Below are 24109 nucleotides of genomic sequence, written 5' to 3' on the forward strand. Positions count from 1 at the left end.
AAAGCACTGTGTGCATTTAAGTAACTGAGCTCTTTCTGTTCCTGCTGGTCTAGGGATGGGGAGAGTGGCAGGTGTGTTAATTTTCATCTGGTTCTGCTCTGTGTTACTCAAAACATTCCAGTACAGGCTGAGTAAGAAAACGAATGTGAGGAGGCTTATTACTGCTCTTCTCTTCATGAATAAGCGTATATCAGCAGAGATATATGGGGTGTGGGAGTTGTGTGGGGCTGCCCAAACATTCCCCATGTGGGAGATGGGACCACAGCCACCAGTCAGAAGCTGAACATAGCAAAACAACAAAGCCACAGGGAGCCCTGTCAGTAGCAAATTCAAAGCAACTAAAGATGTATGACAGAAGCCAAGCTGAAGCAAATGGCAAAGCTGCCCTAGATTTCTGCAGAATATAGTCCCACCAGAGTGGTTGGTCTTCACTGGGATGTTGGTGACCAAGCCGGAAATGCAGGGAGGTTCTTAGCAAAGGGAGGGGGTCCAGCTGCAGTGGGGGCCTGGCTTTCAGCCTGTGACATGTGGGAAGGGTGTGGACAACAGCACTCAGTATCAATGAGGCCTTCCATAAATGATTAAAACAAAAATTTTTGCAGAGGTCACAGGAGTGGCATTTCCACCTCCCTAGTCCCTTTATGAAACACTAACCGCAGCATTCAGACAGGCATCTTATCTCATTGCCATAAGTAGCTTCTAGGAACATACTGAACACAGGGACATTTTCTAGGACTTCGCAGTTTCAGAGCAAGATGCAATTGTCCTTTTCCTGAACTATATCAGGCTATCACATCCCCCAAAAAATTTTGTTCATTGAAGAATAAATTCAGTATCATGAACTGTGTATGAACAAAGTTGTGGATAGCTCACAGAACAGAAAGCAGAATGCATTCTGAATGTTTGGCAATTACACAAACATCAGGGGGTTTTATTGGAACAATAAAGATTAGAATATTTGTCTCTATCCTTTCAAATTTTCTTTTTAAGAATTCTACAAGAGGAAGTAAAGCAGATGTAAAGGCCTAAAGATGCCAGTCAGAACATACCTTGTGAGTATTTCATCTGGACAACCAGTGATACTTTGTCACTTCTGGTGTTAGCTCTGATTTTGGGAGTTTATGTAACTCCCCAAAAAGGACTGAAAAATGTTCATATGAACATAAAATATATAATGCAGATATATTGCATCAGCAAAACATAAATGTATTCAGCTATGGTAGATAATTTAAAATGAGGGAAACATCTCAGTGTTTCTAAGAAAAGAAAGAAAACTACAGTTCCTGCCTATGGGTAAAGGAAAATTTCCCACATTTTTCCTCCATTCTCTGCTGATATGCTCAGAAAGAACCTGCAACAGTTAACAGTGAATGGTTAAAAAAAAAAAGGAGGAAAAAGGAAAACTTCACAGGACTCCAATGGTATGCTTGAAAGTTTTTAGTATCTTTTCTGCATACATTTGGTAATACAAATTGCTAGATACCTAATATGTGATACATAATACTTGATTTCAGGTATAGATATTTGCTTGGTGCAGGGTAAGTGATCTCCTATTTGTCCCTCACTCCCAATAGAAGACTGGTAAACATTCATTTAAAAAATTTGGAAGTTTCTGTCTGCAACTTTAGTCACAGTATCCTACTTTACTTTGTGTTCTAAATGGAAAGATGTCATTAAAGAATACCGTTAAAATTGTATCAGGCATTCATGTGCCCAACAGTATTATGAAGAGAGAGCCAGGTCAGTATTTATGTACCTTGCTGGGGACATCCTGCTACTGCTTGGAGAAGTACCACTAACCCATGCTTTCTTCAAGCTTGTCTGATTTACAGTTTTTGTAAGTACAGTGCCTTGTCTTGAAGACTACACACTTAACACTTGCATCAGTTTGCAGTTATGTATGATGAGTGTGTAGGATGAGTCACCCTGGACACATACTTGTAGACAGTTAATACTTTCAGCTATATCCTGTTTGCTGGCATGTCATGCTACCCACAAGGATCATGCAGAATCACATCCTTCGCAGCGGATGATGTTTCAAAACTGAAAGTGTGTCTGTGTGGTACAACAAACCCACTTTATTCTACCGTTTATCTACATGGTGTACTAGGAGGACTGACCTTCCAGAACAGCTTTTTTCTGAACATAAAGGATTGCAGACTACAAATCTCAAAAACCAGAAGTTTCCATTGTGTCTATAGCCACCTGTTAACTATCTACTGGGAGTAAAAGCTCCTTCCCTAGTGTGGTGTCCCACCCTTAGGGGGAAGGGAACAGATTTGTAGATGCTCGTGGTCAAAAGGAATGACAAAAGTCAGAGGGCTCATGAAAGTTCACTAAGTTTTACTAATAAATTACACACTTGGCATGAAAAGGGGTATGTTAGTCTCTGATCTCCTGGTATAAGCATATGGCAGTGAGTTTAGGATAAAGGGGTAGGGTGGAGGAGAAGAGAGAAAGGGAGATATGAATTAAAGAGTGGGAGAGAGAGAAAGAAAGGAAAGAAGTGGGAAAAAAAGAGATCAGCAGTCCTGGTTCCATCATTGACCCAGCTGATGGGCTGTCCAGAGTCCTGGGACATATGTGCACTCTGGTGTCGTGGGGGTATATTTTTGTAGCTCAGTTTTCCCCACCCTGCAAATAAGTTTCTCACTCTCTATGCAAATCAGTTATTATGCACGGTCCATTCTTCTAGAGCTTTCTGAAAATGGGTGGGAGGGCTTCAGGAGTCTTGGATGGTTTTGATTCTCCCCTATGTTCGATGTCAGTTTCTCAGCCTCACTTCTGTGGCAGCTCTGTACTGTTTGTGCTTATCTCCAGGAGCCAGAACAAGGACATTTGCCCCGGAAAAAGTGCTGCCCTACCTCCATATGGCCCCTTCTCCAGCCACATCCTGTTCTTTCTCACAATGTGTTATTACAACAATCCTTGGCTGTTATTACCAACAGTCCTTGGTTGCCTCCACAGCTATCTGGCTATTGGTGCCTGAGACATACACATTAGCCCCTTATCTTGTAGGCTTTTACACCTAGACTTCCAGAAATGTCTGCAAACCTGGGTACAGTAACTGTCTCTTCTGTCTTGTCTTAACAACTGCAAAGTGAACAATGACACTGCAGTATAAATAAATCTCATTCTAGCAAGATTTTTAATGTCTTTATTTTGATCTTCTTGTTTCTAATACAAATAATTCCATGGCAGGTAGTAACAAAGTCATCTTCAAATTCATCTCTAAAGTCAGAGATTCTTCCTGCTTCACAGTAGAGAACTGCAGTGGAGATTGAACAAGTTCTTAGAAAAGTCAGTCTGAAAAGCAATGAAAAAAGAAAGAATCCAGATCTCTAAAACCTTAATCCAGAATGTGAATCAGACTCAGCCTTTGTTTTCTCTCACAACAGACAACTAGTGATATCCTCTCGATTATCATTGCTTGGCTTTATTGTTTAGAGAAAGGAGATCTCTTTAAAAAAGAGATAGATGTTACAGGGTCTTGACTTTTAAAGAAACTTAGGTTCAGTAAAGTATTAACAAATTAGGTAACAAATTAGGTACCTTCATAATTTCCCTACCGCTACCAGGAGGTGCATTAAAATCTTGCTGGTGTGCATTTTCTCTGTCAGACATAAATTTCCTGCAACCTGTGGATGTTAAAAATGATACATTTCCCCATATGCTGTCTGCCAAAAGTGGGAGTGATACCAGACAGTCACCACTCCACTACAGAAAGCAATGCCAGCCTTATGTTTAATAGGATATGAGACAGCTCAATATGCAATGGCTACACTGTGTGTTGTGATTTGCTGGATAAATAGACCACTCAGCACAGCTGACAGTACAAAACCAGCCTGTGCAAAACCATGCCAACTGCAGCTGCACCTTTAAGTACAGCATGCATGGACTTCATCGCTAACAGAATGAAGACTGCATCCAATTTAAGGTTTGCTGTATCAGCAATCCCTTCCAGCTAGCAAACTTGTTCACTAGAATGATTTATCAGAAAGGTAAACAGAGAGAAAGAAAATACTGTTGACAACTACCCATTTAAAAATGTGAATAAATATTGCAGAACAGTTTGCTTCTGTGTTTACCCTGTGCTGAACAGAACCATCAAATTAATTTGAAGATTAAACCTTCTGAAAAGCTTTGCCAATCAGGCATAATCCTCAATATAGCTGCAGGGAATAAATCAGTTTCAGTGTTCTCCAGTTCCTCTGAGAAATACATACTTATGTTTCATGGTCTGCCTAAGTCATTTCTGACAGCAAAACACCAGCTTTAAGGCTCTGATTCAAAAGTTATTGAAAACAATTGGTAACCTCTCCATTGACCTCAATGGATTTTGGATCACAGCCTGAATTTTACACTTTTCCAGGGATTTGTGCTATTCTAGGATGATAACAGTGAAGATCCTAAGACATTTCTTGCTCTAGACTGGTCACTTTCTCCCTGCAGTGTTGCTGTAGACACTGGCACATCATGCAAGAAAGCTATTTGATTTCCATCTTTATAAGACTCTTAAAACTTTCAATCGCCTTCTAGTCGCCAGCCAGGTTGAGCACATCTCAAAGCTAGATCACTAGGATACATTCCCTAGAGCTGCTGATAAATTAAAACAGCAAGAATTTTCTGGGGAAAGAGACCTATATGGGAAATTCATGATAACTGCTTGATTCATTCTCAACCAGTAAAGGATTTGCTGTCTCGACAAAATAAAGAATCACGATGGCAAATAAATTTATCTATAGACCTAAACTAAGAACCTGTGTACCCCTCTCTTTCCAAACATTTCCAAGAAAAATTGTAATTACACTCTTCTCTTCTATAAATCGTTTATTTCTACTTTTCCTAATTGCTGTATTGTACAAGACATTATTGCATAAAACAATTTTTCAAAATACCTTTTAGAAAAAATGTTTAGCAATAAATCTCTCTGAAACCTTTTACTAGAAAGCAATTAACCTTATCTAAATATCTCTGAAGGAATATGGATTCAGTGCCTCCAAAGCACAAATCTTCCCTTATCTTATCACTTCAGCTTTGCTCTTTATGGTGAGAAGATCCATTCACTCTACATGTCTGTAACAAGGCTGTCACTTTCTACCTCACAGCACATCAAATACTGTTTGAGAAAGATGTGTTTATTCCAGGACCAAAGCAAATTCAAGGAAACAGACAGATCCAGAAGAACTCAGTTATAAACACTACGTCATGTAAATACTACATCACTCTGTCTCATCACCCAGTGAACACCTTTCATGCCACCACCTCATAAAGCAGAAAGTATTACTGCTCTTGTTGGTCCTAAACTCTTAGCTGTTTGAATGTAATTTGAGAATAGTTATAGTTATTTCTTTTAAAATAGCAGGGTCCTTTAGAATATAAGTTACTGGCAAATAACAATGCTTGAAAGGAAATTGAATCGCTTGGCCTCAAAGGTTTTATTGGGGACTAAATAGCCATGGCAAGTAAATACAAAACCAAGAGCTCTTGTTGGATTGAGGATTTTTGGATCATACATACAAAGAAATGGAAAGATCAGGATGAAGGCAAGAGGGACATCTCTGTGTAGACTGAGGAAAAGCCAAGTGGTTTTGAACTGAATGATGGCTGAAAATTTTTTGTGGTTGGAACCAAGAAAATGTAATGTATGTGCATGTTATGACTGCTGGTCCAAAATTGTGAATGGCATGCACTTTTCACTTCAGTAAACATGCTATCATATGTCCCTCAGCACTGATTCCTTCTCTGCCTGAGGAGAGGAGTTCTGAGCTTTAAATGCAATTCAGAAATGGTATGGAGAGAGAGAAACTGGTGTCCTTCTGAGTCCTACAAAAATTGGCTCCATGTTTTCCTATTTTCCAGACTATATAGCACTGACATACTTTCAGAGTCTGGAAGTTTCATCCAAACTATATATGGACAATCTTCAAAACTGATTTGAATAGTTCACAAAGCATGGGGGGCTTTGTTTTACAGTATCTAATAAAACCACAAGCATATGTTTTGCATGCTATCTTAAATCCTCGGAAATATATACATACTAAGATAAGTGAGATTCTAGTGTGCTCTGCTTTTAGAAAAATCAACTCTTTAGCTGCATGGCGGAGCTATTTTTCAAGGAAGAAACATGGAAAATAAAGTCATTAAATATTCAAGGCTAGGAAAAAACCTTAAAGGTAACACATACTTTGACAGCATCCTTTTAAGTAATATTTGTGCTTTTCCTTGAACTACTTCATCACTTATTTACAAGCCATATTACAAAAACCATAAACCATATGAAAGAGCAATTTACAAGCAACAAAATCTGTATTAGCATCTGAAAAACTGTGTTTTCTAAAATATCAAGACAAAAGAATATGCAATGCATTCTTTTCCAATTTCCTGCTCTTCCCTCTACTTCCCCACTACCCTCCTTGAAATACGGGAAGAAATATTCACAAAAAATTTTCATTACAGGCCTAGTTCTTCAAAGTACTGATTGCCCTCTGATTTTTAAGATTGATTTCTCTATGGTATCCCTTACCACACAAAACAGCAGATATTCCTTATGCATACAAAGAGATTTAGGAAATATTTTCTCATGTTTTCTTAGTTTTAACAGACAAAGTCCTTGGGACTTCGGTGCCTGCCACCTCTTGCATCTGCTGAAGTCAATGCAGCCCCACAGCCACACACAATTCTACCTGCACACAGTATCAGATAGAAATCCCTCTGCATTAAAAGAGTCATATGACAACAACTGTGAATCCTCCCCAAAATTTTTCAGTGATAACAGAGAGTGATTTTCTTTTAAGCATGGAGGATGCTTCATCAGGCTTAACCCCCCTTTTACTAGTGCCCTTGTTGTTATTGGCAGAAGAGATAACACTGTGTTTAAAACTGTATTGAACCTTGCTCAAACAAAGATGCTGATTATTGCTGCGTTTTTCTTGTTTTAATGAACAAAAGTATTAGATGTTAATTTTTACAGACCTTCAATCTTAATAAGGAGGTTTACTGAGAAATATTTTACTGAGCCAACACTGTTCATATAGCAGATTAGTTCTATATTAAAGTGAAATTTGCTTCCTTTGTCTTTCTTTTCAGTTACAAAGTTTGTCTTTCTCTTCAGTTACCAAAAAAAAAAAAAAAAAAAAAAAAGAAAAAAAAAAGAGGAAGGAACTAGTTATTTGGCTTTTAGTGAGTCTGGCACTTGCAAAACCCTAAGCCCTGTTCATGCCACTTGGACAGTTGTATGCCAAAAGACTGACAAATAGCTCCATTGTAAGCCTGCAAATCTCATGATCAAGCACAAACTTGACAACTAGAAGATAAAGCCGACTGCTTGACTGCTTGAAGAAAATGTTTGAAACAGAGCAGTGCCTTGTAGCAGAACAGTGCCTTGGCAGGCTGTAAGACAGGTTAGCTGCCACACAGCTAAAAGAGTAACAAAAGCTGTAGGGAAATAGATCTCTGGTTTAGAAATACAAATTATTCACCATCATGCTCTCTGCTGAGCTGCTGCTAATACCAAGTTTGCAGGAAAATGTTGTTTTATGCACCAAGAAAATCACTGAGGGATTCCCCCCCTTCTCATATTTTAAGAGACAAAATACTTGCATGGATTGCCCCATGCAGAGAGCATTTATTGCATTGCGGCATATGGCTGTCTAGTGTGAGGACATGAAATAGAAATGGCCTTCACCTTTCTGGATTGCAGCGAGTAATATTTTTCCATTAGATGATGAAGAATTGCTGTCAACTTCCTAATTATCCAAGGCATAATTAAACCTGACAAAATGAAGATTTATTTTTCTGGACTTGTTCTCCTTAATTGGTATAGGAGTACTCCATAATGAGGTACAGCTGCTATGCTGAGAGCCATTATTCCAACTCTGACCAACAGTCCCAACACAGTGACACAGAAAGGAAGCAAAGTACCCCAGTTACCCCACCCTCCACCCAAAGATACTGAGGGAACTGGCAGAAATTAGCCACTTTCCATCATAGTTCTGCCTAACTGGGGAGGTCCCAATCGACTGGAGGCTGGCAAATGTGATGCTCATCTACAAGATGGGCTGGAAAGAGGATCTAGAGCCACAAAGATAATCAGAGGGCTGGAGCACCTTTCTTGTGAGGATAGGCTGAGACAGCTGGGATTGATTGTTCAGCCTGGAGAAGAGAAGGCTATGGGGTAACATTACTGCAGACTTTCAGCCTAAAGCAGGCCAAAACCAAAGCTGGTGAGGGACTTTTTACAAGAGCATGTAGTGATAGAACAAGGGGGAATGGCTTTCAATTGAAAGAGGGTAGGTTTAAACTAGGAGAAAATCTTTACTGTGAGTGTGTTGGGACACTGGAACAGGCTATCCAGAGAAGTTGTGGGTGCCCCATCCCTGGGAGTGTTCAAGGCCAAGTTGGATGGGGCTTTGAGCAACATGGTCCAGCAGAAGGTGTCACCCATGGCTGGTTTGTTGGACTAGATGATCTTGAAGGTCCATTCCAACCCAAGCCATTCCATGATTCTATGATCTGGAGAACTACAGAGGCCTGTCAGCCTGAACTCAGTGCCAGGGAAGGTCATAGAGCAGATCATGCCAAGAAGGCCATCATGCAGCACATGCAGGACAACTGGGGTATCAGGCCCAGCCAGAGGGGGTTTGTGAAAGGCAGATCCTGCTTGACCAATGGGATCTCTTTCTATGACAGAGTGACTCAGAAAGACTATGGATGCTTTTGCTTGGACTGAATAAAGCATTTGATACTGTTTCCCACAGTAGGACTGCACTGCACACTCTTTCATATACCAAAAGTTCAAAACAATTCAGTGGCTTACGTAATTTCCAAATACAGAACTGTTTCAAAATCTGGTGTGTACATCTGTTAAAAGTTCAAATCACTAATTCAAACACTGCTTTCTGAGTACTAGCAGTGTCAGGTAATTGTGTGATTGAAATCCCTGAAAAACTCTCAGATAAGACCTATGCCAAATGCATGATTTGGTATAACTGATCATCAGGCAAGAGCATTCAACAAGAGAACTTCCACGCCAAAGCCACCTCACACAGATTCCTAACTTCTGTAGCAGGTTGGGCTTTAACGCAGCCTAAAATCAGGAATGCTGGAACATGGCTTTTCTCCAGGCACTATTTTGTGATATCTGACATTAGTCCATCCTGCACCTTTTTCTCAAGGCCCCAGCAAAATGTGCACAGACAGACATTGACACTAACATACAGGTGACTTATCTCCAAGCACTCAAGTCAGATTTATATGCCAAAGTTTTTCAGTCTAATTTCACTTTTCAGTGTAAAGTCTGTTTCTCTTAAAGTTTAAATGTAAGGAAGTTCTAGAGTACTTTTCTATCTATCAAGCAGTAGCAAGAAGCACAGCACGTTACAGCAAGTCTGTCCACATGATACAACCAATTTGCTTCATTCTGTCATGAGGCTGTGAACCTTTATACAAAAAAGTCCTTGCCTCGCTTTTCAACAGTGTGAGTGCCATAGATGTAAAGGAGATTATAGAGACTGCATCATTGATGGTGTATCCAGTCCTGTGGCTCTAAGATACAGGGATTCCATCCGAAAACATTACTACCAGGCATAAATTTCACAATCAAACGGTCCCAGGCAGTTCAAAGTTTCAACTTGTTCTCTAGATTGTTCCCTAGCTTGTTTGCTAGTTCCTGGTACAAGCTTACTTGATCTCAATAACAAACCTGTTATTCTTCATATATAATCTGAGAAAAAGAGTGTTTGAACTTCTCGGCTTTGAACACCTTTTTTTAAAAATAGCATGCTCAGTTATTTAAAGACTTAGTAAATGTAGCTTGATTGCTAGGAAACCACATTACACTAAAACACTGAACAACATCCACAGGCTGCTTTTAGCATCTAATATGCAATTTCTATTATTTAAGGTCTGTGTTAGCACACCCATCAAGCACTGATCTCATCCATTGTCAAAAACAAAGCAAAGCTTAGTTTGTTCTTGGATGAGTGGTTCTCCAGGAGAACAAAATACAGAACTTCACAAGACAGCAATCTCTCAGGAGACAGCATTCTACTATGAAAAGCTATGCTATTATCAAATGTAGTAAATCTATGGCTACTGAATATCTTGACATGAGAAAATATGAACGGATCCAGTTTATGAACAAGACAACATACTGATAATTAAATCACATACTTAGAAAATACATATAAGAGCAAGAACTGAGTAAGGCCTGTAGAATGAAAATTGATATGGTCCTAATAATGGACATTTAGAGAAGAAATCCTCAAGGTCTGAGCCATGTAATAATATTCTTTTCCAGGAGATTAAGGCAAATGTACAGAAAGCAGAAGCATTCTGCTGACCAGAGTTTCTTCTGCCTTATTATTACTCTCTTATTTCAGGTTAGCTGAATGATAGCTTATCTAAGACAATCTTCATCAGAGAGAGACTGAGACATTAAAGAGAAAGCACCTTAACCAGGTCAAAGACTTAATAGCAAAAACTCTGTTGCTTCTCTTGCTCTATTTTCAGGTGTCATGCCACAACCTTAGATCCAAATTTTACTTGTTCTAGCTTGCTCCGAATCCAGGCCATCTGTGTATGTGACAGTAAAATGAAGCCCAGATGGATAGAAAGTGTGGACTTATTTATGGTAGTTTACATTTTGTGTGTTACAAAGTTTTAGTCTTTTAATATGGGAATTTACACCTTACGGGGAACAGTATAATTCCTGGTAAACAAGTCCTGGTAAACAAGTTCTGATAAGGGAGTCACACTGTTTAGATAAGATCAGGACTATTTGTAACATTTCCAATGACAGTTAAAGTTCAAAGTTCCCTATGAAATTAAGTCCTAATATCTCCTGCTTTCTTTGCTGTCTCTGGTCTGATTACCTCTTTCTCTTCAAACTGTTCTCTTCAAAGCAGCTGCAGATCCAAATACCAGTTTTGCACTTTGCATTGCATTTGCAGGGTGCATCCTTCTGGGTTTAATACACCAAGAAAGTGATTAATGCAAACCTGAAGCAAAAAGCAGCAGAGTACTGATTTAGTTCTGTGCTCAGCTTCTCAGCAGTGTTTAGGGTCTGTGTCACGTATTTTCTTTCTAATCTGACTTTATCAGAACATTTCTAAAGTTTTAAGAAAGCAGTTAGGTTTTTACTCCACAAAAATCAGCTTTGTTCCACTTTAAAACATCATACAACAGCCTAGGTTTAAAACAGAAGGTTTCAAAACTAAGTATGCAATTTGGGGCATGAATATCAACATCAGTGTCATGACTGGACCTTACTACATTTATACAAAACAGTAGCATGTCCTTGAGATGTTTTAGGAGTGCAAGACAAGGGCTTTACTGCCCACATTCCTCTTCAAGACCAGAAAGATTACAAGGTTTAGATTCGATGTGTAATACAAGGTTTTTTCTGTAAGAAGACAACCGCAGGGCTAGAAGCTGTACGCAGCAGTCAGCCCACTGTTCCTGTTGCTACAGAACATTCTCTATCAGGCAGTCTAACAAAAAAAAATGGGAGTAACAAGTAGGTCCCGCTTTCTGTGTGCAAGGCAGAGACAAGGTGATTTGTCAAAACTCACCATCAGACAATGTCAAAGTTGATCTCCCCACTGAAGAAGTCCTAGTCCAGTACATAGCCACAAGATTCCTTCTTTTAAAGAAAGAAAAAGCCACCAGGAAAATGCCTTTCTTTGGATCAGGGTGTGTAGTAGGGAAGTCTTCATTGAAACATGATCTGTGTATTTACGGGCTATGTACTTCAAAGGCAATTCAACTAAACCCACAAAATTAGAAAGGCAATTTTTCCACCTGACTTGAGATACTGATTTTGTTTATTGCTTTTGTTTAAATGCTTACAGCCTTCTTGCCAGTTACCACCTCCACAGCTATTATTTGGATAGCAAGTGAACATGACACTGCTTATCTGCCCAGTGCTCATGTAGTGAAGGTCATTCTGCAGCTGGGAGTAATGTGAAAGAAAGGGCTAACAGAATGCTCATCCTCCTCCTTTCCTCTCTGTAGGGAACTTCATGGAGACATAAAGCAGTCATCTAAGATACCAGTTGCAGACAAAGAGAAAAGAGTCTTCCTGAATCAATGTTATTTAAAAAAAAAAGAAGTTATTATCAAAGTCTATCAGAGATAACATCATCTGATTCCCAATTGCAAATCACTGCACAAGAATGGCACATTTCAAAATCGGCGATTAAATCAAAGTCAGATTGTTGCCATATCCTGTATTTTGTTAATTCAAGACTTTGCAGTATGTCTACCCTTCAGCCCATCACCCTGAGAGTCATCTCTGCTCTGGATATAAAAAGTAGAGCATGCTGAACCTTAACACCTGCAATCATCTGTACATTTGATGCTGCATGAGCTATCAAGCAGCACAGATGTGTTTAGACCATGACTCCTGATACAATTCTTTTAGCAGTAGTAGAATAGGGGGATAAGTGTGTAAGGAAAAAGGGATAAGCCGCTGAATTGTCCAGCATGTCCCCTCCTCAGAGATACCCTCAGATTATGGGTTCCTGACACACATAATGGTTAGAAATGCATATAACACAAGATTAAATTAATTGTTATGAAAATAGATATTTGTAAAACCACTAAGGTCTACTCTGCCACGCCGGGCGGAGAGGACCCCGGGGCAGTGCAAGACTCAGCAATTCAGTACCTCACACAGCAACCGGTGAAGAATGAATTGGACACTGCCCCTACTATAGGAGAAACTCTTAAGGCCATACAGCAGGTGAAAATTGTCAAGGTAGCTGCAGTTGATGGAATTCCACCCGAAGTCTGGAAGCGTGGGGGCCAAGCACTCCATGCTAAATTTCACAAGTTTGTGGTGCGCTGTTTGGAACTAAGAGAACTACCATCAGACCTTTGTGATGCAGTCATCATCACTTCATATAAGAAGAAAGGAGATAAATCAGACTGTTCAAATTACCAAGGTATTACTCTGCTCTCCATTGCAAAATCCTGGCAAGAATACTTCTGAATGGACTAACACCCACTATAGCAGAAGAACTTCTTCCTGAAAGCCAGCGTGGTTTCAGAGCCAACAGGAGTACCACAGACATGGTATTTGTTCTCAGACAACTGCAAGAGAAGTGTAGGGAACAGAACAAAGGTCTCTATGTAACCTTTGTTGATCTCACCAAGGCTTTCAATAGGTGAGCAGAAAAGGTCTGTGGTAGATTTTGGAACGTTTAAGTTGTCCCCCCAAGTTCCTTAAAATGATCATCTCACTTCATGAGGATCAGCGTGGCCAAATCAGATATGGCGACGCATTTTCTGAGCCCTTTCTAATAACCAGTGGTGTGAAACAAGGCTGCGTTCTTGCACCAACCCTATTCACAATCTTCAGCATGATGCTCCAAAGGGCCACGGTAGACCTCGATGAAGAAGATGGTATCTACATTTGATATCAAACCGATGGAAGCCTATTCGACCTAAGGCGACTGCAGGCCCACACCAAGACCTTAAACCATCTTATCCAGGAGCTGCTTTATGCTGATGACGCTGCCCTCGTTGCCCACATAGAAGTAGCTCTGCAGCGTTTAACATCCTGCTTTGCTGAGGCTGCTGAGCTTTTTGGGCTGGAAGTCAGCTTAAAGAAGACAGAAGTTTTCTATCAACCTGAACCTCAGGAAGTCCCCCATCATCCCCATATTACCATTGGCAAATCAGAGCTTAAATCAGTTCAGCAGTTTAATTACCTGGGAAGCACCATCTCCTCGGACGGTAAGATTGACGGAGAGATAGACAACAGGTTAGCAAAGGCATATAGTGCTTTTGGAAAACTCCATAAAAGAGTCTGGCGAAACAAACACCTGAAGAAAAGCACAAAGATCAGTGTTTACAGGGCCACTGTGCTGTTTACTCTTTTATATGGGTCCAAATCATGGGTCATTTACCCCCACCACCTACGACTCCTAGAACACTTCCATCGACGCTGCCTCCTTACAATCCTAAACATCCACTGGTCAGATTATGTGACTAACACATCTGTTCCAGAACAAGCAGCAGTCACAAGTATTGAGGCCATGTTACTGAGAACGCAGCTGCGATGGGCAGGGCACGTCTCAAGGATGAAGGACCACCACCTCCCTAAGATCCTACTTTATGGCGAACGTGCCACTGGCTGCTGCAAGAGAGGAGCCCCGAAAAGGAGATACAAGGACTCCCTGAAACAGCATCTCAGCCTTGGCCATATTGATCTTCATCACTGGTCTACTCTCGCCTCCAATCAGGAGGTCTGGAGACACATCATCTATAGCGCTGCTGCTTCTTTTGAGAACGCACGCAGGATCACTCTCGAGGAGAAAAGACAATGCAGAAAGAATCGTGTCTTGCCGATACCATCCAAGGATGGTGTGCCTTTTGCAACCGGATTTGTCTATCTTGCATTGGCCTCTTTAGCCACTAGCGCACTTGTAGCCAATGTGGGTAGAGTCCTTCCCAAATCTTCATTCGCAAAGCCTAGCCATGATGACGATGAGTGGCTATAGCCAAGAAACTAATTTTTGGGGTGATAGACAGATGAAATAGGCCCAAGGATCTACTTCCCAAGTTGCCAGGATGTTGGGGAGGAGTAGGGGGTGGGAAAAGGCCGTTTTATCTCCATATCACTCCTTTCTTGTTTTAATCCTTTTATCAGTTTCTAGGAATGTCTCCCCAGGTGCTGGGTTTTTCCAGAAAACAATCAGGAGGCTTTTTCTTCCTTTTGTGTAGCCTTATCTATCACCTTACACCCATCATGCTATTGAATGTCTCTACCTTAATTTGATTTATATTTATAGCTCTATATTAGGTATTTACTGCAATGCACAACACAAGAGCACTGCTTTTCGGCAGCCAGAAGTAAATGCTGAGAATCTTTGTTTTGTTCTACTTAGATCTGTTCACAAAAATTCAGACTTCTATTACCATGTGTATGTAGAAGACTTTCTGTAACTCTGTTGAAGTTCCACAGCTTGGCATGCACTTATTAAACTTTCTAGGAAGGAAGTCCAGTATCTGCATGAGCAAGTAGATAAAAAAACAAAATGTGAAGAAAGACTGATGAATATTACAGAAAAGCATTGACATGGGTTGCTCATCCTCCTTTCAATATCTGGAAGCATATCAGATTTGAGGCTATGAGAATTAACTGTTGGAAGATCTGAAGGAAAGCTGTCAGAGTGTCCTTATGCACACATAGCATATTCAAAATTTCAGTATAAGGTATGAAAATTCTTGTTTATAGTTATTCTAAACTGTAGAATTTTGTTTAAGGACTTGTAAAGTTGTATGCATTCTTCTTAACATGAGAATTAAATTTGTTTGCAAAGTTGTCAAAAGGTATTTTCATACAACTTTGTATACAACCTCATGTAGAGAGATACCCAAAACCCTCTCTGTTTATGCCATTGTAATCATAATGTTGATGTGTTGACAGTATTTGCACGTAAGAATGTGCGAAATAACAGTTTAGGAAGAAAACTCAGTCATGCCATTCTATATTATGAGCAGTTTCCTATGCTGCTTTGCCATAGAAATTTGTTTCATTTTGTCTATATTTCATTCTATAATCCGCATTATCTTACAGAAAATCCATCCAGGCCAGTTCAGATTTCCTTTTTTTAACTTGCAAGAACAATTTATTTTATCAGCCTTAACTGTTGTATAGAGCTGTCATTGGTCTGTTTATTTAAGAGATATCAAACCAATACTTAATACAATTTTTTTTAAAGAAAAATTTTGTGTTTTCTCAGGTATTCCAGGATCAATTCCCCATGAATGCTAAGGTGTCCCTACACTGACTGGAATGATTCAGGAATCCTGCAAAGACAGTGGGAATTAGGTCCAGATATGTTTTTCCAGCTATACCAGTACAGAATCATATGTTGCCACTTTGGTGTATTTGGGGGTTTCTATGGTGAAGAGATCAACCAGTGCAGCTGAAACAGAGCAGGTCCTTCCATGCATTTGCTACACAATTGAATAAGCCTACTGAAAAGAGCCAAGCTGCTCACAGGTAACATAACTTGATTAGCACAATATCTCCCAAAGTGTTTTCAAACTATAAAAATCACATCCTACGCCATCCAGTGCTAGGCCGTCTCAATTTTCCCTACCTATGTGTTTGAATATAATAGTTTCACTGTTTTGATGAGGGACTGTACTTATACCTTGCCTCAGGTGTAAAGAGAAAAGCAACACCACACAGTGTAAGCAAAACGCACATGAGTTGTTCCTTCTTTAGCTTAAGTTTTCAGCCTAGGCCATTTTGAAGGTCCTGCTTTTGTTGCTGTTAATGCGGCCAACTTTTTCTAAAGGAGTATTATTGAAAGCAATGCGTCCTAATATATTTTATAGTCAAGAGCTTGTTTACCAGATCCAGTTTTCTGTTTTCAGGCAATCTCCTCTGGAATGCCTTAGAGCATCTTTGAGCAGAGATAGTAATGGGCATCAGATAGAAAAATCTAATGTCATCTTATTATCCAATATTTTTTGCACTGATTTGTATAATTCACCTTATGGCAATGTTAGTGTAAAAAAGAAACTGAGCATTCTCATTATATTTTGCCTTCCTGAAGATGATTTAATAAGCCTATCCTTTCTATTAATTCACAGGAGAATAAATGACATCCATTGGATTGATACTTAACCCACATCAATCTAAATTTGGAGACTGAGAAGTGAAGCATCCTTGTCTTGCTACAGAAGTGATCTCATTAAGTAAGAAAAGGCCTGGCTAAAGGGATAAACTCCACACAAATATTAACTGGAAACTCCATCTTCTTGGCTACCCTGGTGGCTTAGATGAGAAGACAGACCATACCCTTGTGTCAAAACCCAGCTTTAACATTCACGCTTCACTCCAACAAAAGCTATGCCTTAAGGCTCGATTATACCTGTGTGCAAAGACCTAGCACAAGGTTCATGAGCCACTTACATCTTCAAACTGACTTGAGAAGAGCACTGGCCTAGTGGAGTCTTTCTCTGCAGAGGGGACTGTGGTAAGCACTGAACAGCGCTTACCAAATCATGGTCTGAAAGTTACTTTGTTGATTTCCCTTTTCTTTTCCCTCTATCTATGGAATTCACAACATTTTCCTATGAAGTCTATCTCCCTCCAGCAAACTATTTTGGGATCACCAAAAATTGTGTTGTTACAATAGGATGCACACTCTATTGAACAATTATGTGCAAAAATCATATTTCTTTATCATAGCAGCAGGACATAGTGAGGAACTAACAGAATACTTCTTGGCAGAAGTACTTTCACATAACTCCCCAGTAATAGATTTTGGCTGGTGTTCCTAGACTTGAAGAACTCTTGTCATTTGACAGTGCAAATATATCATCACATATATTCGTCTATTCTCCACCATGCCAAAATTAATTCACTCTTCCCAAACCATCTCCTCCAAATTTCATTTTCTCTGAGCTGTCTTGCTCACCTTTCTGTTCAGTCTTCTACACCCAAACTAACCCTTACAGACTATTCATCTGTGCACAATCTCCTTTCCTTTTCTTATCTCTCTAACTTACATATTATTCTCTCCACAAGCTCTGGTCTCAACGCCAATCTCTTCTTCCATCAGCACATCAGCTTGTTTCACTTCATCTTTCTGCTAATTCATCATGACAGCGTGTGGTGCCCAGACCAAGGATGCCACCCACCATTTACACCTATCACTCTCATCTTTCCTTTGCCCTTCTGTAACATACTCTGAGGGTGTGCATGCAGCATAAAGCAAAAACAAAATAACAAGAACAAAACCGTCACACCCACAAACACAAATGGCATAATTTCTAGGGGGAATGTATTAGAAAGTATAGAACAGGGTATGGGGAACATTCAGACTGTTTCTGAAACTTTCCTATGAGAACCCATGAGGAATCTCTAGTTAAACCTGTAGAGAGACACAACAGCAGGTTTCAGTCAATGGACATAGGAGAAACTGTTTCAATAGTTGTAGGTGTGCTAGACACCATAAAAACAGGAAAGTAATAATCCCACTAAACCTGTAGTATCAAATTTCTTTTGGTTGGTGTTCCATTACTTAAAAAAACAATAAATAACACTCAAGACCAGTGTACACCAGCCCATATATAGACAAAGTGTAATGAATTGAACACTAAGATTTATTTGAACTTCAAAGAAGTTTGCTGACTCTCAGTCACAGGTTAGAATTTTCTCTTCTGTGTGAAGCATGTACTTCTGTAAGTCTCTCCAGAATGCAGATGTAGACATTTCTGAGTTTCTGATGTCTGATTTATAAAGTCAGCAAATGGTCCATTCAATCCCCTGATGTGGATTCCAATGCCTTATCAGTTTCCACAGGGTGAACCTGCAAGGTCAAGTGTGAAAGTGTTAGTCTACTTGAAGCACTTAGTGCCCTTAAAGCCAACTAACTGCTACCCTGCACATGGCCTTCTAGAACACACTTCCATCGGCCATAACAGATCTCATTTAGATTTTGATTCTTCTTGTGTCAGAAATTACAAAATGCTCTACACAATCACAGATTTGGAAGTAAGTACTGTGCAATGGATTGCAAATTGAAAAAAGAAATGCAAACCCAAGATAATTACCTATGTAGGTGCATTTGTCCCATGAGAACCTACAGATACAGATGTAGCAGAGCACGTGAGACCCAGAATCTGGTCTAACATTTGCCTCATAGGCTGAACAAGAAACATGCACAGCTGGTGCTAGGTCAAAAGTCGGACTTGATGATCTCAGAGGTCTTTTCCAACCCAGTTGAATCTGTGGTTCTGTTATACAAGTATTCATCACAACTATCAATTCAGTAACAGGGAATGAATAGAAAATTATTAAAGAAAAGACAGAAACTAAACCAGAACACAGTAAGATCTTGTTTGAAAAAAATGCATATTGAGAAACACATGTTGAAACAGAAGTAACTCAGAATCTTTCAGAGTAACTCCTTGAGAGTGACCATGGTGGCTTAAGAATGGGTGTGCTGCCAGAGAGAATGGAAAAAAGATATTATGCAATTTGGGGAAGTATTGCCTCTTACCAAAACATTTCCATGGGGCAAAGAGTACAATTCTTCTTGACACCAGTTGACGGCCGCGTCTTCCAGCCGCCAGGAGAGAGCATCAACAGGTTTGGTCTAGTATGATTGAGGGTGACAGTATCCTGAGCATTTCCTGTTTAAACTAACTGTGCCACTCATGTGTTACCAAAAAAAAAAATTATGACACTTTGAAAAGATTCTAGGACAAATGCATCGGTCCTTCATTTGCTGTGCAAGCTGTTAGGTCATTGAGTGTAGGAAAAATCCTTGCTTTAAATTTAAGCAAATGGAAAAAATACCTACAGGACCAGGAAAAATGCAGCAAGAAGTTTTTTATTGGGTGTAATCCCAAGTCACATGGACCTAGAGGCACACCAACCGTTTGAAAAACACACCTTTCGTATTCTCCTGGTTACATAAGTTGTTACATATTCAGTGATTGCCAGATTTTTTATCTTAAAAGGTAATTTCTCGGACTCAGGAGGGGGTGTTACCCTCCTTCTTGATTGATCTGTGACATACCCCCCCGTATATTGTACAGGGGGGTCTCTCCACACACAATGAGTAACCATGTGGCAGAGGGTACATTTTTTATACTTATTTTTATACTTTTCCCTATTCCCGGCCGCAAAGGTTCCCTGGCATCAGGCCGGGACAGGACACTCCACCTTACAGCTTTCACGATATGCCTAAAAAAACCCTTGGACTTAAATGAAAAAAGAAAACCCCATCCCCTTCTGTTTTCCACTAAATTAATTTGCTCATAATAAAACTAGATTATTTGTTTCTCATATCAAGTAAAGCTAGTCCAAAAGAGATGGATAGGATTTTAAATTCCCATGCATGTTATGTCCTACTTGCTGTGTTTGTGCAGCTCCAAGCTGAGTGAGCACCACTACATCAACATCCCTTGCAGCAACAGGGAGCACAGACACCCCACTCCTGGTCCCAGACTGCAGGACCTCAGTGCCAAAGGTGAGACCACAATAGATGAGCTTAGATTTGGTTGCCTCAATGATAGAGGTGTTCAAAGGGGAAATGAAATTTAGAGAGCAGCCAAGTATGTTCATAGCCTCGCTGACCTCCCCCCTGAGGAGGAGATGAAAAACCTCCATATTTTGACTGCTTTAAGCATGAGCCGGGGAAAAAAGAACAATAAAAGACATAAGAGGAAACAATCCTGCATAATGATGGGTAATTTAACTGAAAGTGGTATCCAGTTTTAATTCATTAGGTAGGATGTAATTCCAGACCTTTCATTCCTCCGCAGCAGGAGACACTCCTTTAGAACAAAATGAAAAAGTAGGATTTTTTTTTTCTTTCAGAAAAGCCCACTTACATTCCTGTAAGCACTCCTTGAGTACCTCAAAAGCCCTCAAGATTATTCTGACTGGAGGAACGAAAGGAACATTCAAAGGTTTACAATAATTCTTTTCCTCAACAGTAGAAGAAAACATCAGATGTGGCTGCAGCTTTCAATGCATTATTAATACCAATCACTTGGCAGCATTTGTTTCTGTGAGATAAATTTGATCTGTGAACACAAAAGAAAGAGAAGGAAGACAGCTGGTCAGACTAGTCACAGGAATACCTGCTGAACCCAATAAAAAAAAATATTTTTGCACAGGGACCCATGAAATGTGGACATAAAACAAAGCATGAAGAGTAGTAATACTTGAAGAAAATGTATTCAGTTACCAATCTCAAAGAACAATTGTAATGCAAATTAAAGTAGCAGTTAAGCAACAATGTAGATTAATTACAGATATTAAACCATGTAAACAAACCTTTTATCAAATAAAGCAGGCACTAAAGGGGATCCTGAGGCACTTACTGTGCCACTGGGTTTTCTGCAGGGGTTTTGAATCTGTGAATGCCTAAATGCTTCCTAGGAAAGCTGGATACCTTGCACAGCAACACTGATCCTTCTGCCAGCAGACTGTCTTTACTTAGCTACCTTATGTGGATTATGTTGGTTTAATTTCTAGTCTTAACAGGTCTGGGACAGAGGAAGAAAAAGAAAGCCCCCCCCCCCCCCCAAAAAAAAAGAAAACGAAAACAAAAGAAAACCAAACCAAACCCAACACTAACAAACAAACAAACACACAAACAAAACAAAAAACATAAAACCCCAAACCAAACCAGACAAACACAAAAAAAACCAAACAAAAACCACAAAAAACCAAAAAGCAACCAACCAAAAAAACCAAACACAAAAACAAACAAACAAACAAACAAACAAACAAAAAATATGAGAAACCTCTTGTTTGGTGGCTCAAGTCACCAAAATAGGGAATAATTACTCACACAAAAAGGGTGCGCTGCATGCCTGCAATCTGAACGCTGCCATAGCTCCATTAGTCTGCTGGGGACTGGACTCAAGTGAAGAGGCAATCTATGACACGACAGGTAACAGCAGCTCGGCAAAACAGTAAAATTACTCAGATGAGAAGGTCACAAAAAGCTCTTGCATTTGAAATGTGTGCTTTCATGTCAAAAAAGTCTCTGTGCCAGCTCAGAACTGACTTACTCCCAGACTCCTGTCAAATTATTTGAAGTGGGAAAAGGGACTAAAGGTGAAAACTGAGATGCAGCTCAGTTTTGGGTGCCTGACAAAGGCATCCAAATTGAACAGGTGACACAGGGATTCTTGTTTATCTTTTAAAAATGCCTCACTACCAAAAACAATAATCAAAAAACTCAACCTGACTTCTTGGTGGCATTTAGTGAGGATTTGCCACGCCAGGACTGCAGGAATACATCAGTGCAGAGAATAAATTAAATTCATTAACCCTTCACCCTGTATAAGGACTCCCATTCACACCTGCATTGTTGTTCTTCAATCACAGTAAATTATCCTTCCGTGGAGTAGGAGAAAGTTGATGCAATCTAGTTACGTCACACCTGGATGGGAGCTTCCATGGCAGTATAACATGGTTTAATTCAACACTTCTTCACAGACTCCGCTGATTTGCCTTAGTTTTCTTGAAAAGAAATTACTTTAGGGAGGAAATTGGCCAGTGCAGTAGTCTGCTTTACCAGATAAAATAGGTGATGCCTGCCTCTGTGGAGGGAAGAAAGATGGTGGCTAGGAAAAGAAGTGGATCACAGAGTGTCAAAGCAGGTGTACAGCTTTCCTCCAGCCTCATGGAGAGGCCCCATGAAAAGATATGAATGCCTCAGGCTCTGCTATCTCATGGCAGAACACACTGTCTGTCCCCAGTCAGGCTGAGGGAGCAGTGATAGGAGGTTCTGTTTGGCTCATTAGGTCAGGGTGAACTGCATGAGGGAAACAGGAGTATTTGCAAAGACTGAGCAGAACTGCGGCATTTTGCAGGTGCTTTTCAAAGACCAGTTCCATGACTTCACAGGAAAGCAGGGAGGGAGGAAATTACCCTAAAAGCTCAGTTAACTAGGACTTCATCTGTATTTTCCTTTCCCTTGCAGAAGGAAGTCTACCTCATACTGAGCATCTATTTAAGTAGCTGCAATTAAACTTATATCGTTCAGCTAATATACTTGGTTCAAGTATACAACAGTTCTTCAGGAGAAGTCATTCATTTTATGCAGCTGACATCTTTCTTTGCTTTCCCTCTACCCCCACCTCAGATTTCTGGAAGAAGGTATCACTCTGATATACCATCCTACTCACACAGAACATCTGTAAAGCAACATTTACATAATCACCAAAATGACCTATTCATCCCTGATAGACCAAAGTCTTTCTTTAATCAAGTCTATAGTCCCTCCATCATGTCATCCTTGTTAAGCAGGCCAGACTTATCTTGAAATGTCAAGAGCCACTGTGACTAATTAATTATTCTACCTTATCAGTCTTTTGAGAAGTACTTCAAAAATCACTGAAGAGTCCACTTCAAAACTATATTGTCAACCAAAAAAGAAAAAAGTTAGTACACAAAAGAATTGAAATAAGAAAAATTCTTATTCCATGCAGAAAGTTTACTCAGACCAAGAAATGGCATTCAGTACAATACCATCAGCTTCATAAAGTTTGAAGGGTTTTGCTCCCAAAGAACCTTGCTTTGTTTTTCGATGGTTTGCCATGTCCTACCTGGCCAAGCATAAATGCACACTTACATAAAATCTCTGAGCAGAGAACAACCTTGTCAAGAACAACTGGTAGAGTTTCTTTCTTTCTAGAAGGAGTCATCCTTTTCTACATCTTACAAATCTTTCTCAGTCCCACACTGGTTTTTTCCACTTTCCTTTTTCTGGTTTAGAAAACAACCACAATGCCAATCACTCCAAAGATGTCTCCACAATCTCAGTGTTATTAAGAACAATCAAACTCTGAGTGGGATAAAAATAACCAATGCACTTGTACACTTCTTTCTTTTTAAGCTAATATAATCCACTAACACATGCAAAAGATGCATTCGTTCAACCATACTAGAGAAAGACAACCCATTTCTTGAGCTATAACGGTGAAAATGCCCATTTATGCCTCTGTCTCAAGAACTGAGCAAATACAAAAGACTGTCACAACTTAGGGTTTATGCTTAACTAATATTTATCAAAGATTTCTAACCAGAGAGTATTTTACAAAAGAATCAGTTGAAAAAACAAACTGTCCTTTAAATGATTTTCACAGGAGTCCAGCCAGACCATTTTGTAGGTTGACACATATGGCCTACTGAGCACACTTGGAGCCGTTCAAGATGCTTAAAATATATGCTTTTAATAGACATTAGAGTACCTGTGTTAACTTTTCTATTTCTTAATTATCCTTACAACAGGTTCTTTTGTATCCATTAGCTTCTGTTGACCAGGAGGAGCAATGCTGTTAGCTATTATGGAGAGTTAAAACCAACTTGTCTTCTCTACAAAATAAAGTAAGTGGAACTACAGGAAGAATGTAAAAAACATAACAGTTTGTTTGTCATATGTACACATCTGCCATTCCAATTGTTTTCCACAATGATTCTTATGGAACATGCATTAGCTTCCATACAGAGAGATTCCATATAGTTTTAGTGGAACTTAACTGGAAAAATACTACTTAAAGTATATATTTGCACCTGACTATAGCATCAAATGGAAAATATTCTGTCTGATTT

General features: G+C 39.6%; 1 long non-coding RNA gene across 1 annotated transcript in view; it reads left to right on the forward strand.

Annotated features, from left to right (window-relative positions):
• LOC116780872 overlaps positions 1-23895 on the forward strand; it is a 39769-nt gene extending 15874 nt beyond the window's left edge. Inside the window, exon 3 of the long non-coding RNA XR_004354685.1 lies at positions 23789-23895. This is a non-coding gene — a long non-coding RNA (uncharacterized LOC116780872). The remainder of the gene's footprint in view (positions 1-23788) is intronic.
• The last annotated feature ends 214 nt before the right edge of the window (positions 23896-24109 follow it).

This window comes from Chiroxiphia lanceolata, chromosome Z, assembly GCF_009829145.1.
Source record: "Chiroxiphia lanceolata isolate bChiLan1 chromosome Z, bChiLan1.pri, whole genome shotgun sequence".
In the NCBI taxonomy this organism is placed as follows: domain Eukaryota; kingdom Metazoa; phylum Chordata; class Aves; order Passeriformes; family Pipridae; genus Chiroxiphia; species Chiroxiphia lanceolata.